This window comes from Macaca fascicularis, chromosome 11 (assembly GCF_037993035.2).
Source record: "Macaca fascicularis isolate 582-1 chromosome 11, T2T-MFA8v1.1".
NCBI lineage: Eukaryota > Metazoa > Chordata > Mammalia > Primates > Cercopithecidae > Macaca > Macaca fascicularis.
The window spans coordinates 80,997,896-81,013,922 of record NC_088385.1 but is presented as its reverse complement, the minus strand read 5'-3'; the positions used below and the strand labels follow the sequence as shown (position 1 = coordinate 81,013,922).

The 16,027-nt window shown below is 37.2% G+C and overlaps 1 pseudogene; it reads right to left on the bottom strand.

Annotated features, from left to right (window-relative positions):
* Window positions 1-728: 728 nt before the first annotated feature.
* LOC102126379 (SURP and G-patch domain-containing protein 1 pseudogene) lies at window positions 729-2,641 on the bottom strand (annotated as a pseudogene).
* Between the last annotated feature and the right edge of the window lie 13,386 nt (window positions 2,642-16,027).

Sequence of the window (16,027 nt, the reverse complement as noted above, 5' to 3'; positions counted from 1 at the left end):
AGACCAAACATTACAAAATTGCAGAAAAGAGACCATTCCTCTCATGTATAAAAACATTCTGTTCTATGAAGGTGTAATCCAGAGTAGTGTGTTAAAATAAATGTAAAATTGGGGATCAATTTTGTGTGAGTGTGAGGATAAATGCTAGACTTTGATGGTCATTTTATTAGCTCAGAATAAAAACTCACTGCTCTAGAGCTCTCAGAAACAGCCTTTTGTAAGTACGTCACTCATTTATTCTATAGTACACAAGGGAATGTCTATTAATAAATATTTTACTGAACAAGACACTCTTTGCCTACCATTTTCCCTGCCTTCCACCAGGTACAAACCTGACATGCATTCAACAGAGAGTTAAAGCAACATCTATTTCTTTGCATGATGTGGCAGGCTGATTTACTAAGAATTAAATGTGGCAGAATAACATATTGAGAAATTTAATAACTGTTTTGTTTTTCTTTTGCCATAGCACCAGAAAATGGATAGAGTGTTATTTCCTTTCTCCATTTGCATCAGGGTAGCACTGAATTTTGTCCTTGAGTTCTGGGATTCCTTTATTTCCTGGGTAAGGAGTCAGAGGAGAGATTTTTGGGAGTTTGTGAGCAATGGGGAAGTTGTCAGGCAGAATAGGCAAATAATAAGTATTAAAAAGTAAAATCCTCAATGCCTCCCTCCACCCATTCCATTTTTTTTTGTTGTTGTTGTTGAGCACTGGGACTGTATTACAGGGCGCGGCCCTCGTACGTGTTTCCAGAACGCTCAGTAGTAAGGCCATCCGGGGTTGTTCAGGGGTTTGGGCCGGAAGCGGTAAGCCAGCATCATCCTCTTGCGGAAGGCCTCGTACTCTCGTAGTCGTTGTCCTCCTTGGAGAGCTAGGCCGGCCGGTTGGTCATTGCTGAAGCCGACGCCTTCTACTGTGGTGGTGCCCATGTTGACCGGGTTCTTGATGCCCTGGCCCTCCGAGCCTAGCCCCTCGCCTTCCTTCCAGCCCATCTTCATCAGCATCTCGTAGCCAGTGTTCTCCACAGCTTGAACTCCTTGTACTCCGAGTAGTCAGGCTCACGGCCCTCCTTCAGGGCCTTGAAGGTCTCCGTAAACTTCTCCAGCTCGTCCGGAAGCAGGAAGTCTCCGATGAAATGCTTGCCCTGGCCCACCTTTGTCAGCTGCTCGGCCCATTCCCTGGTCTGGTCCATCTCCATGCGCCGCAGCTGGTTCTCCCAGGTGCCCAGCTCGCTGTCCACCTCCTCGTCGCTGTGGTGGCCGTGCTGGTGCCGCATGTCCTGCATGGCTCGCTTGTGCTGCGTGATCATGTCGTACATCTGCTGCATCTCCTGCTGCTTCTTCAGCTGCTTCTTCTGGGCGTCCGACAGCTCCGTGACCCACGGCCTTCCCCTTCTCATAGCCGAGCCCCTTGAGGTCCTGAACTGACAGAAGCGAGGGAGAGGCGTCCATGTCCCTCTGCACCAGCTCAGCAGGTGGGAGCTCTTCCTTATCTTCTTCTGGCCTCCGCGGGCTTTCCGCTTCCTCTTCACGGTGGCTGAGGAGGCTGGCTTCCCTGGGGCGACTGGAGCAGGGATGACCGGGGACGGGGGGAGGGAGGTGCAGTTGGGGACGAGACGGGGCAGGTGGTGGCCGGAGGCGAGGACCCTGTCAGGGCCTCAGGAGGGGACTTGCGGTTGAGGCCGGGGTCGGGTGCTGTGAGGCTGCCTGTGGAGCCGGCCTTGGAACTCCTCCCGCTTCTGTCGGTAGTACTTGTATCCTTGGCAGTTGGTCTACAGAAAGTTGAATGCCTGGTTCTCACGGTTGTTCTGGAGGGCAGTGGTTTCCACCTCCGGATGCCAGTCCACTACGAACCTGGCCAACTTTCCTGCAAGGTTCTTGACCTCTTTATCCTCTGGGAGTGACACTTTCTGAGAGGCTGACTGCGACCTCTGCGCTTCCTTTCTTATCTCAGTCACCTTTCTGTAGAGGAATTCCTTGCTATTCTTACCCTGCAAAAATGCAGATGCCGGGTTTTCCTTGTAGTCCTCCATAGCTACTTTTTCTATCTCGGGGCCTCCTTCTGCCACAAAGCGGGCCAATTTCTCTATTACTCCGAGTCTCAGTTCCCTCTGGGAGTGAAACTTTGACCTCCAGCCACTGCTCGTAGTGCTCCTCCTCGTCCTCGTCCTCCTCCGGGGACTGGAAGACACTTGGGCTGTGCGGCACGGGCAGCTGCTTGGCGTGCGAGTAGCTCTTCACCCGTCTGGCAGGCTGGCCAGCCCCAGGCCTGTCCGCCTGCTGATGAGGAGGGACCTCTTCCCAGCGCTGGGGTAAGCTTGCTGGGAGGCGCGCTGGGTTGCGGGGGGCGGGAAGGGAGGGGAGCGCAGCGCATCTGTGCTGGTCTGTGCCTTCTGCAACTTCAGAAACTGCTGCGAGAAGCTACCATCGTGCATTTGTGATTTCGCCAAGACGTGGGGACTGAGGGCTGGGCACCTGATTCTGCTTGGCTTTCTGTTCCATTTTGGCTTCAATTTCCCGTTTCTTCTGAGCGATTAACTCTTCCTGGTGAAGGATGTTCATGTTCATTTTTCCAGATTTAAGGGCGAGCAGCCTGAAACCACGGGTTAGCCTTTCCTGCAACATCCCAGTTGTCCATCTTGAGACTTTTCCAGTCCCGAAATGCTCCCATTCCAATCTTCAATACTTAGTTGAATTCAATGATGGGCACCTGAAGTATCTTCCTATATGCTTATATAATCATCTTTGTCTTTTTTGATTTAACATAAGTATGGAAATGTTTCTGCACAGTCTCGTATGGTAATCAGAAGCAATATGTAGCTATTGAGGACTTTAGTGTGCCTAGTGCAACTGAGGAACTGAATTTTTACTTTTATTTAAATTTAATTAACTTAAAATTAAATTTAGATACTTAATGTGGCTTCTGGACACCATACTGTACAGTGCAGTTCTTTTTCTTTTTTCTTTTCTTTTCTTTTTTTCTTTTTTTTTTTTTTGAGGTGAAGTCTAGCTCTGTTGCCTGGGCTGGAAAGCAATGGCGCAATCTCGGCTCACTGCAACCTCTGCCTCACAGGTTCAAGCGATTCTCCTGCCTCAGCCTCCTGAGTAGCTGGGATTACAGGCGCCCACCACCACGCCTGGCTAATTTTTTTTTTTTTTTTTTTTTTTTTTTTGTATTTTTAGTATAGAAGGGGTTTCCCAGTGCCAGCCAGGCTGGTCTCCAACTCCTGACCTCAGGTGAACCTCCTGCCTTGGTCTCCCAAAGTGCTGGGATTACAGGCATGAGCCTCTGCTCCCAGCCTCTACAGTGCAGTTCTATGGGAAAAAATTAATTTTATTTACTAAAATGTTACTGTAAAAAAACATATAAAAACATATTTTCAAGGCAGTTAAAGAGATGTAGAAACCCATGCTTTGGATTATAATAAGAACAAATAAGAATTGGGAAGATATCTGTAGGTAAGCCCAAAATTAAACACTAAAAACATACATTGATTATTTAGAAATGCTAAAATCATACATTGATTACTTAGTAACAGTGGGATACAAAGTTTCCTGAAACAAGGAATATAAAGAAGATCTTTATTTTATTTTGTAATGTTTTACAACATCTCTAAAAATACTTATATTGTTCAATCACTAATCATCTACATGTTATAAAATAACAATATTAACACTAAACAGTATCAGTATTTTTAGAGATATTGTAAAATATTATTCAAGAGTTCATATCTATCTCAGACTCTGAAAATTCACAAGATATAAGTACATGAAATGTAAAATTTGAACTGACTTACAAAATATGAGACAATATGTTCTCTCCTTGAGTTGACTATGAAAACTCTGCTTGATTATTTTCATCAACTTCGTCAAATATTAGATGGTTGTAGGTGTGCAGCTTTTGTGAATAATGCTTCAGTGAACATACAAGTATATGTGTCTTTTTGGTAGAAAGATTTTGTTTGTTTTCAATATTTTCCCAATTTCTATAAAAGTTGTACAGAAAAGTGCAAGTCATGGAAAGGGGAATAGAGTTTTTCATTTAGCACGTAAATCTGAGATTAATATTCAGGGCTCAATACTTTTTTTAGGATTACAATTTGACTTTTCTTTAGCATCATACATTTAGCAAAATTTTTAGGTAATGAAAATAAAATCATAGCTGTTGAATTAATCTGTTTTCTTGAAAACTTTTGAAAAATTAAGCTGAAATTTCTAAATTATGCCTATATATCTATAGAAAACAACTTCAAAAGTTCCTACATAGCTTGCAGAGAAGTTTAACCTTTTTAATATAATACTACATTTATAATTTTAATTTAGCTTTATTTCACACCTAATTACAAATGAGTTTGCTTTAAGATTTCTTTAAAAATTAGGTTGTGTCATGTTAAGCATTATGGATATAAATATCTGAGGTGAATTTAGCTAATACTAAAATCTAATATTTTTATCTCTTCTAGAAATTATCTTCTACCATTGTACATTTACATTAAATATGTCAATAAAATCTCTAGTTATATTCTTTGAAGGTTTATAAAAATATTCAGAGTAAATGCAAAATATTTTATCATACTTTAATATTTATGTAAGTATTCCATTTTGGAAGGGATTTTTCTTTAGATAAATTTTGTGTATTTCACTGTATGCTGTATTTGTCTCCCACTAGTTAGCAAGATTTATGGAGTAAGCTCACTATGACGTAATGTACCAATTACTTTTCTTGGTGTACCAGTATCTCCTTCTTCTTGTGTTTGGACAGGGCTGCCGTATGTGTGTGTGTGTGTGTGTGTGTGTGTGTGTCTATGTATGTCTGTGTATGTGCTTGCAGGAAAACAAATCCATACGGGAGACTAGTGAAGACAATAGTAGTTGACTTTTCTGTTGTGCTAATTCAATGAAAATTTCAAAACTAAGCATTTACAGAGAAAGCAATTCAAGTTGCAGGTATTTTTTCATTATGTATCATAAGAATAAAAAATAAATCCTGTGTTAAATCATATCCTCTGTATTAAGTTGACTGACCATGATATAATATATCCCAATAAGGTCAGAAATAAGGCTGACTAGACTTTCTTAAAAGAATACTGCTTATCTCATTTGCCCTCCACAGGTACAGCATTTTTACTTTTCCTTTTATTTTTACTTTATGCTTTTTTTTTTTTCTACTCTTAGTTTAGATTCAGAGGTTACATGTGTAGGATTGTTACCTGGGTATCTTGTGTGACGCTGAAGTTGGATCTCACCCAGGTACTGAGCATAGTACCCAATAGGTAGTTTTTCAATACCTGCTCCCCTCCAGCCCTACCCTCTTTAGTAGTCCTCGGTGTCTGTTGTTTCCATCTTTATGTCCACGAGTACCCAGTGTTAGGTTCTCATTTATAATTAGGAAAATGCAGAATTAGAGGAAAACTGGTTTGGTTTTCTGTTCCTGCATTAATTTGCTTAGGAAAATGACCTCCAGGTGCATCCATGTTGCTACAGAAGAACATGATGTTATTCTTTCTTATGGCTGAGTAGTATTCCTTGTTATAGATGTATTACATTTTCTTTATCCAATCCGCCATTGATAAGCGCCTATCAATGATGACGTCTTTGCTATTGTGAATAGTGTTGCAGTAAACATAGGTGTGCACGTATTTCTTTGGTAGAAAGATTTTATTTTCTTTTGGATATATCCAGTAATGGGATTGCTAGGTCAAATGGTAGTTCTAAGTTCTTTGAAAAATGTCCACACTGGTTTTCACAGTGTCTGAACTAATTTACATTTCCACTAACAGTGTGTAAGCATTTCTTTTTCACCACGACTTCACCATCATCTGTGTTTTTTTTTTTTTTTTGACTTTTTAATAATAGCCATTTTGACTGGTATAAGATGGTATCTCATTCAGGTTTTTAAATTTTTTTTAAGAATTTTAAAAATTTAAATAGGTTTTTGGGGAACAGATAGTGTTTGGTTACATGAATAAGTTCTTTAGTGGTGATTTCTGAGCTTTTGGTACACCCATCACCTGAGCAGTGTACGCTGTACCCAATGGGTAGTGTTTTCTCCCTAACCCTCCTCCCACCCTTTCCCCTGACTCCCCACATTGTGGTTTGGATTTGCATTTCTCTGATAATTAGTGAAGTATAGCATTTTAAAAATATATTTATTGGCTACTTGCATGTCTCCCTTTGAGAAGTGTCTCTTTATGTCATTTGCCCATTTTTAAGTGGGTTGTTTTTAGCTTGTTGATTTGTTTAAATTCCTTAAAGATGCTAGATATTAGATCTTTACCAGCTGCACAGTTTGCAAATATTTTATCCCATCCTGTTGGCTGTCTGTTTACTCTTTTGATAGTTTATCTTGCTGGGCAGAAGCTCTTTAGTTTAATTAGGACCCACTTGTCAAGTTTTGTTTTTGTTGCAGTTGCTTTTTAGGACTTAGCCACAAATTCTTTCCTGAAGCCAATGTCCAGAATGGTGTTTCCTAGATTTTCTTCCAGGATTCTTAGAGTTTGAGGTTTTATATGTAAGTCTTTAATCCATCTTGAGTTAATTTTTATATACAGTGAAAGGTATGGGTCCCGTTTCATGCTTCTACTTAATTGCTAGCCAGCTATCTCAGCACCATTTATTGAATAAGGAGTCCTTTCCCCATTGCTTGTTTTTGTCAACTTTGTCAAAGATCAGATGTTTGTAGGTGTGCAGCTTTATTTCTTTGCCCTGTATTCTGTTGCATTGGTCTATGTGTCTGTTTTTGGACCAAGACCAGGATGTTTGGCTACTGTAGCCTTTTAGTATAGCTTGAAGTTGGGTAATTTGATGCCTCCAGCTTTGTTCTTTTTGCTTAGGATTGCCTTGGCTATTCCGGCTCTTTTTTAGTTCCAAATGAATTTTAGGATGTTTCTTCTATAATTCAGTGAAAAATTATATTGGCAATTTGATAGACATTACATTGAATTGTAGATTGGGCAGTATGATTATTTTAATTATATTGCTTCTTTCCGTCCCTGAGCATTAAATGTTTTTCCATTTGTTTTGTACTATATATCATTTCTTTCATCAGTGTTTTGTAGTTCTCCTTGTAGAGGTCTTTCACCTCTTTCATTAGGTGTATTCCTAGATATATATTTTTTCTATTGTAGCTATTGTAAATGGGATTTCTTCCTAATTGGACTCTCAGCTTGAATGTTATTGGAGTATAGCACTGCTACTGATTTTTGTACATGGATTTTGTATCCTGAAACTTTCCTGAAGTTGTTTATCAGTTCCAGGAGCCTTTTTCTCATGTCTTTAGGATTTTTTCTAGATATAGAATCATGTTGTCAGTGAAGAGAGAAAATCTCACTTCTTCTGCTCTTATTTGGATGCCTATATCTTTCTCTTGCTTGATTGCCCTGGCTAGGACTTTCAGTCCTATGTTGAAAGGACTAGTGAGAGTAGACATCCCTGTCTTATTCCAATTCTCAAGGGAAATGCTTCCAGCTTTTGCCCATTCAGCCTAATGTGGGCTGTGGGTTTGTCATAGATGTCTCCTATTATTTTGAGGTATGTTTCATCGATGTCTAGTTTCCTGAATGTTTCTATCATGAAAGGATGTTTGATTTTATCAAAGACTTTTTCCATGTTTTTGAGAGATGATATAGTTTTGGTTTTCAATTCTGTTTATGTGGTGAATCACATTATATATTTGTATATATTGAACCAACCTTGCATCCTGGCAAGGACGTCTACTTGATTATGGTGAATTTACTTTTTATGTGCTGCTGCATTTGGTTTGCTTGTAGTTTATTGAGGGTTTTCGCATTTGTGTTCTTCAGGGATACTGACCTGTAGTTTTCCTTTTTTTGTTGTCTCCTTGCCAGGATTTGATATCAGAGTGATGCTGGTTTCATAGAATGAGTTACAGAGGATTCCTTCCTCCTTAATTTGTTGGAATAGTTTCAGTAAAATTGGTACCCATTCTTCTTTGAATGGTGGAATGCAGCTGTGAATCCATCTGGTCTGGAGCTTCTTTTGGTTGGAGGTTTTTTGGTTCTGATTCAATTTCAGAACTCAGTATTGCTCTTTTTCATGTTTCAATTACTTCCGGATTCAATCTTGGGAGATTGTGTGTTTCTGGGAATTTATCCATTTCCTCTAGATTTTCTAGTTTTTGTTCATAGAGGTGATTGTAATAGTCTCGGAGGATTTTGTATTTCTGTGGAATCAATTGTAATGTAACCTTTCTCATTTATGATTGGCACAGCATTTTAAAGCAAAGTTCTAGATGGTCCTGAGCAGTTCACAAATGTACTTTATGTTATCTGAATGGATATTAAATTACTAGAAATTTGTAGAAACTTTAAAATTGTTTAATTGATTATATCTATGTATTATATATATATAATATATATCGCATATTGGTAATAAATATAGAACAAACACCTATGGATCTACCACCTAAATTAAGAAGCAGAACAGGCCAGGCACGGTGGCTCATGCCTGTAATCCCAGCACTTTGGAAGGCAGATCACGAGGTCAAGAGATCGAGACCATCCTGGCCTACATGGTGAAACCTCGTCCCTATTAAAAACACAAAAATTAGCTGGGTGTGGTGGCATGCACCTGTAATCCCAGCTACTTGGACGGCTGAGGCAGGAGAATCACTTGAACCTGGGAGGCGGAGGTTGCAGTGAGCCAAGGTCGTGCCACTGCACACTGCAGCCTGGTGACAGAGCAAGACTCCATCTTAAAAAAAAAAAAAAAAAAAAAAAAAAGAACCAGAAAATTGCAAATATTAACTCTATCTCTTTGCTCCTTACTTTCCTATCCTGTCCTCCTCCCTCCCATAATTAACCATAATCCTAAATCCTTAGATTTGTACTCTGATATTACCATGTTATCCCTGTCTGGACATTTTCAGTCTGAATTGAAAAAAAAAAACTAAATAGAAAAGTGTGGGAGGCATTGTTATAGAACTTCCATATAGAGTTTTTGTGAAGATTAAATAGATAAAGCACATAAAATGCACAATGCAATGCCTGGTGCTTCCTGGATTTAAAAAAAACATTATTATTAGTATTAGTTATCATTATGTGTTGCTGTGTATGTGTAATTTATTATAATTTAGTAATGAGTGAATAAACATAGTTTAATTGAAAGCTTTGTCTTAGTTCTTAGATAGTAAAATATTTTTTCTGTTATACATATTAACATTTTAATGAATTTTTTCTTCAATGATTCCATGTATGCCTTCTGTTTTATTATTGGAACACTGAGCATGTGGGAGTTATTTATATCCTACTGATCAAGATCATTGCCAAAGTCTGATTGCAAAAATTCAATAAATTGCAACCTTAGTAATAAATGGGTTAAGAAGATAATTTGAAGCATTTAATTCTATATCGACATTTGTCAATACCCTCCTGATACTTAGGCTGTCAAAATAAACAGAATCCCTGAAAGACTGTGACAGAACTGAATCCAATCCTTCTCAATCACACTACATCCTACTCCAGTATCTACATGAAGTGGAACATGCTTGTGCTGATCATCTTATGACCTTCTCAAAGTTTTAATAATTTACAAGCTATTCAAACCTCCTCATTACCACTTTCTTTTTGTGAGGAAATTGGAATGAAGTACCTTATTATCCTAAAATTGTTTCCACAGATAAAAAAAATAGTTTGTAAATTAAAGATATTTCAGAATATTTGTACACATTGCATGCACATTTACAAACAAAGTGTAGTTTTCAATTATGAAATTAATTAACGGGTATCTAATAACGCTAAAAGGGATCTTATAGATTTCCCTCGGCATTTTATGTCCCTGTAGTGTGTTACTACATATGCTATGTGGAAGGAAAAATTGTATTTTGACAGTTTGCTATTCTCCTCAGGTTGTTGCTTAGCAGTGGAGATACTATCATTTCTTTCATTGTTTTTATCACATGCATAATTTTAAAAGACACGGTGCTTGTAATGGCTTTAAGAAATTATTACCTTCCAAAATTTTACTATACTATTAGTATGTTACTCAACACGTACTTATCATACATTCCTGCTAAAATAGGCAATATTTTTCTCCACCCCTTTGCTTTAGTTTGATAAGAAAATATGAGGGAATTAATAACTATTTTATAAATAAAATCTGTTTTCTAATTAATACAGAAGCAGAAACAAACACAAGTAGACATATTAAAGATGATATCCTAATGATATCATAATGGAGCTCTAAATAATACTAGCTGTGTTGCTGTGTTGTATATTATAAAAGTATTGTGGGAAAAAACATTTTCAGCAGGGCAAGTTATCTGGATTTAAAAGCAATGGAAGAACTTCCAAATAAGAATGTCAATAAATTCTCAGCATAAAATACTACAACTTTGAAGAAACTGCAATTAAAAGACAAATACTATGAATCAGAATATTAAAATAATTAGACTGTTTCTATCATTAAAGTTTAAATGCCTCAGACAAATAGATAAGAAAATACTAATATAATAATAGATAAATAAACACACTATGAACTGACAATTCACAATAGAGGAAAGAGAACAATTATGATAACATTAGAGAACATAAATATTATACAACATAAATATTCAAAACAGCTGAATATAAAAGAGTTTATAAAATTAAAGTTTTAACAAAATTTTTAAATTTCCAACTGACTAATAAAACTCTGTAGGGAAGATATGAACTTTGGAGTTCAAAATATCTGTATACACTTTTTTAGGCCCATCATAGTAGTTCTTTAAAAATCTAGACTCTCTGACATAACAAAAATCCATATTTCTACTATGTGCACCTGTTTCTCTTTTATGATCCCTTGATGCCCTGCTTTTCAGTGGTGTCCTTAAGAAGGTCTTTCTCTTAGATTACAGTGTAACCTTACCATTTCTGCTACTAATTAACCTTTCTTCCCCTGAACTAGTTACACATTCCCTGTGCATGTTTGTCTTTCTTTGTACTATTTGTGCTGTCTGTGAAATTTAGGAGAGGAACAAAGATTCTCTCAGCAAAAGGGCGCCAAATCTTTTTACTGCTAACTCCTAGGTTCATGGATTCTCAACGGTCAGCTTGAGGCCATAATTGTGTTCATATGTCACCATAGATTAATCTCAAGAGACTGCCCTCTTTCAATTCCTTTTCCCCTTACAGAATCCTAAATATCATTTGCAGTCTCATTGCCATTTAAACTTTCAACTAAACAACTTCAGGAGACACTTCTCAGGGGAGAAGTAGGGGGAAAAATGGTAGTTGAAAACTAGCTTCCACTGTGTATATATTCAGATAATCAGTAACAAAACTGTGGAGATTTTCCTGTCCCTCCATAACACATTCCTGAAAAAGGAGAAAGGTGAGATGTAGAACTTTAAAAAACCCAGAAGCAAGTCTCCTCTATATAAACAATATAAGGTGCAGTTATTATTTTTCAATCAGAGTACCTTCAGTGTGACCCTTGATCATTTAGTACCTACTAAGAAAAGCTTAATCTACAGAAAAATATCATTTATCCTTTATCTAAAAACTGCTATATTCTTGTTATTTTATTATTTATTTATTTATTTATTTATTTATTTATTTGAGACAGAGTTTCACTCTGCACCCAGACTGGAGTGCAGTGGCGCAATCTTGGCTCACTGCAACCTCTGCCTCCTGGGTTCAAGCGATTCTCCTACTTCAGCCTCCCGAGTAGCTGGAATTACAGGCGTGTGCCACCACTCCCGGCTAATTTTTGTATTTTTAGTAGAGACAGGAGTCTCACCATGTTGGCCAAGCTAGTCTTGAACTCCTAACCAAAAATGATCCACCCACCTCAGCCTCCCAAAGTGTTAGGATTACAGGCATGAGCCATTGGGCCAGGCCCTCGTTAATTTGTTTTAAATAAGAAATCACAGTATTTAAATATAGGCAGTTCCTAAATTTTGTTTTGTTTTGTTTTGTTTTGTTGTTTTGTGTTTATTTTCTTTCTTTTTCTTTTTTGAGATGGAGTCTTGCTCTGTCACCCAAGATGGAGTGCTGTGCCCCAATCACGGCTCACTGCAACCTCCACCTCCTGGTTCAAGTGATTCTCCTCCCTCAGCTTCCCGAGTAGCTGGGATTACAGGCACGTGCCACCACATCCATTTAATTTTTTTTTAATTTCAGTAGAGATGGGATTTCGCCATGTTGGCCAAACTGGTCTCTAACTCTGAACTCCAGATGATCCGCCCAGCACTACCAAAATGCTGGGATTACGGGCATAAGCCACCCAGCTTTAAATGTTAATTCTATGAGTGAAGTGATACAGGTTGAATTTTCTTTTAAAAATAATATGGGTAAAAGATAAGAGATCAACTGTATACTGATTTCATGTGAATTTAGGTCAATTTAACTATGTCCCAAGAACTACATGTGTAGCACTTGCTGGGACTAATGATCAACTTGACTTGATCAGGCAAATTAAACATTAACAACAGGTGAGCAACTTTATTAGAAGCAATTTCTATGTCAAATAAATCCTGGAAGTCATTGAAGTTATTTTAATACTACAACAAATTGCAGAACAAGTGATGGAAGAATTAGGCTCTACCAGACTTAGAGATGGAAGACTGTTCATCATTCATTAAGAGAAAAGGTGGGGCTGCAGGTCTCAGCAGCCCTAAGGTTAGCCTTCAGCGTGAATTCTTGTCAGTCATGAATCATTCTCTGATATGAGATCTTGAAGGTGGAATCCAAGTTCCTTAGAGGCAAAGCAGTGTGGGCTTCTACCTACAGAGTTCATACAAGTGTTTTGATTAATATGGAATAATCTGTCACCAGAAGCTGAGTTACCAAAATATAATTGGGGAAATTTCAGCTCACATTGTAGGAGAAACTATGCTTGTCTTAATTAATGGTTTTGACCTGAGTCAAGTTAGGGGGTGTTTTAATCAGAGACCTTGAGGCTGGAATTTTTAAAATAACACCAAAAAATTCAACAAAATAAGCTGTCTTTTTTTCCTAAAAGAAGATTCATGAATGCTCACCAAAAATATACTTTTTAGAGAAGTCTTGTTGTTATTTTCCTATATGTCAGGCAAGTCTCTCTCTGCTGAGAGGTTGACCCTACTTCACTCCTATTCCTGCAACCTCTGAACTTTGAATACAATCCTAGACCTGGCTTTGATCCTCTGGAGTGTCACCAAGAAAGGACATCAGAAACTGGTGGAGTAAACCAACTTAAAGATTTTTCCTTGTCTAGGTTTCCTTCAATTTTTTACTGAGTCTCTGTTTTATAGAACTTTCAGATATAGAATGCTGCTATTCAAAATACCCTCTGGCTAAGTCGTTCTTGGTTGATCCTAACATATGATATGAATATGGCTCAAATAGTTAGAAAGTCAGGATGGAGATAACCATAAAGTTGAATAATTCAAGAAAATAGGAGAATCAGAGATTGGTGTCTAGAGTCTTGGAGGCTGCTTCAACTAGAGAGAGGGCCATACAAGAGAAGGACTGAGGAGTTAATTTTAGGTGTTCCACCCAACAGATCAAGTAAGACATCAAATAAGTATCATCTTATCAGATATAACCATTCTCTTTTAAGGCTAAGAATGAGGGGCATCTCCTTGGTTATAGCTTAATATTTGCCATGGCAAAATGTGCATACTTACCAGAGAAATGCAACTCTCTGTGTATATGCATGAGTACATATGTTTACAAACACAATAAACAATAAGAAATTCTTTAAAACAAAACTAAAAATAGTAAAAAAAAAAATCACAATTTTGTTTCAGTATTCATGAATTTTGTGTTTCCAGGTCAACTGTTTTTAATAGGATAATACATGCTATAGGATGTATAGAGGATAAAAATGAGACGTAGCTAATTTAAAAATGTCTAGGTTCTAATGTCATTGAATTAAGACATTAAGAACAAAAACTCAAGTTTAAGACATCACATCAAATTCTCTGCCCAGTGCCCCTGTCAATAAAATGTTTATTTTCTTAGAATATGGGTTGTATACCACATTTTACTAAATTGTTTACTTTATATTGTGCACTTAGGCTACAGTTCACCTATATGCAAATATTTACACATTTTTTTCTGTGCTTAATACATTTCCTGACTCTCCACTAAGAACAGTTATCTTCCATGGTGGGTAAATTAGTCCTGTCATATTAAAAGTTCGATATTTTCTTTTATAAATTTATGCTTTAATTTATTATAAATTTTTGATAACTTAGAATGACTACCAATAATTTAATTCTTATGAAATTTAATATGTGTTGTCTTCTCAGGGTTGAATATTACTTTTGTCATGATATATTCTATTTTCAATACACTGGTGAATTATATTTGTGAATATTTTGTTTAGAAATTTATTTCACTAGAATTTTAAAATTTGGTTGTGTTATGTGGTTATAGAGCCAATAATGAAAAGTTAAAAAGTTTGATGACTTTTCTTATGCTCTCAAATACTGTAAATAATGGAAACTACTTTCTGAAGGCATTTCAGAAGTCAGAATAAAATAATCTCAGTGCAATATATTTACTATTTTCATAATTTCCAATTGTTTCTTCCTTCAAATTTTTATTACGTATTCAGCCAACTTTGTTAAATAAAATTTTCTTTGTAAATTACGTGTTTTACTTGGATTTTCAGATGTAATGGTTCAGTGTTGTATATGTCATTCTACATATGCAAATTATTTTTATTTTGTGAAATGATAAGAGTACATTAAACTGTATAGATCTTTCATTGTTATATACCTGGGTACATACTCACGATCCCATATCAGAAATTATTAATATTTTTATTGTATTCTTCAAATCTTATGTTTTATCCCAAGTCCCACTTTTTTCAAAGATAATTATTATTTAATTTATTACACAAGTGTGTGTACACATATATATACACACACACAAATACATATATGTGTATTTTTGTGTATATGTGTGTGTATATATACTTTTGCCTGGGATTAGACACATTTTTCCCTATTCCTTTGGCTATGTGCAGTTAAAAACTGGGACATATATAAAACGTATTCTGAAAAGTGGAGAGAGAGAAAATCAGTCAGTTTAGGGACCTCAGTACTGGAGAAATGATGTAGTGATGAGTTTCCTGGATTTTCTTTTTGATTCACATATTCCAAACTGGGAGCTGGCTAAGATAGTAACCTGGTAATGCCAATGGAAACATATTTTTAAAAAGTCCTAACAGATGCCTGCTATTCCTAACTAAAAGACCAGAAAAATGGCAATCTAGCAAGACAGAAACTTTTACACAATAAACATTTTATGGAAGAAAAACACTTTAAGAAAGACCATGACACCACCCTCATCCAACCAGCAAATGCAGAATTCAGAGCCTAGATTTTCATTGTCTCTAGGTTGTAGTGAAGTCTATAAACCTCCCTTCTCTACCCTACAGGGCTGGTGTCGGAGAAGGCCGAGTTGGGTACCAAGACATTCATTATCTCCAGGTGGTAACAAGGACCCTCACATGGTATTAACGAAGACCAAATGGTAAGCCTCCATTTTCACTTCTACCTTGCAGTAATGAACTGTTACTCTTTCTTTTCCTCACGGGGAAGGTATTAAAAGATGTCTCTTGGAGAGTCAAGACTTCCACCATCACCATAGCAATAAGGCTTCCCACCCCCCAGCCATCTTAGTGTAAGTACGGGCCATGTGAGGTACAGAAAAAAGGCACCCCTTCTCCTACTAGATAGGCAGATATTAGTAGCAATCTAGCAAGGAACCACAATAATTAGTACCTTCTCTCCTTGAGTGTAGATGTCGGCCCATTGTGGAACCGAATTTCTGTCCCCTTCTGGCAGTAGCAAATGCCCCACTCTTCCCCTGCTAGAGTGATGTCAGAGAAAGAGAGCTAAAACAGGTTTAAATAAGATGCAGCATTTTGTAATACCCAAAATGTCTACTTATTGATATAAAATTATACATCATACCAAGAACCAAAAAGATGTCAAACTGAATTTAAAAGGTAATTGATAGATGTTGACACTGAGATAACGGAGATGTCACAATTATCTGGCAAAGAATTTAAAGCAGCCATAATAAAAATACTT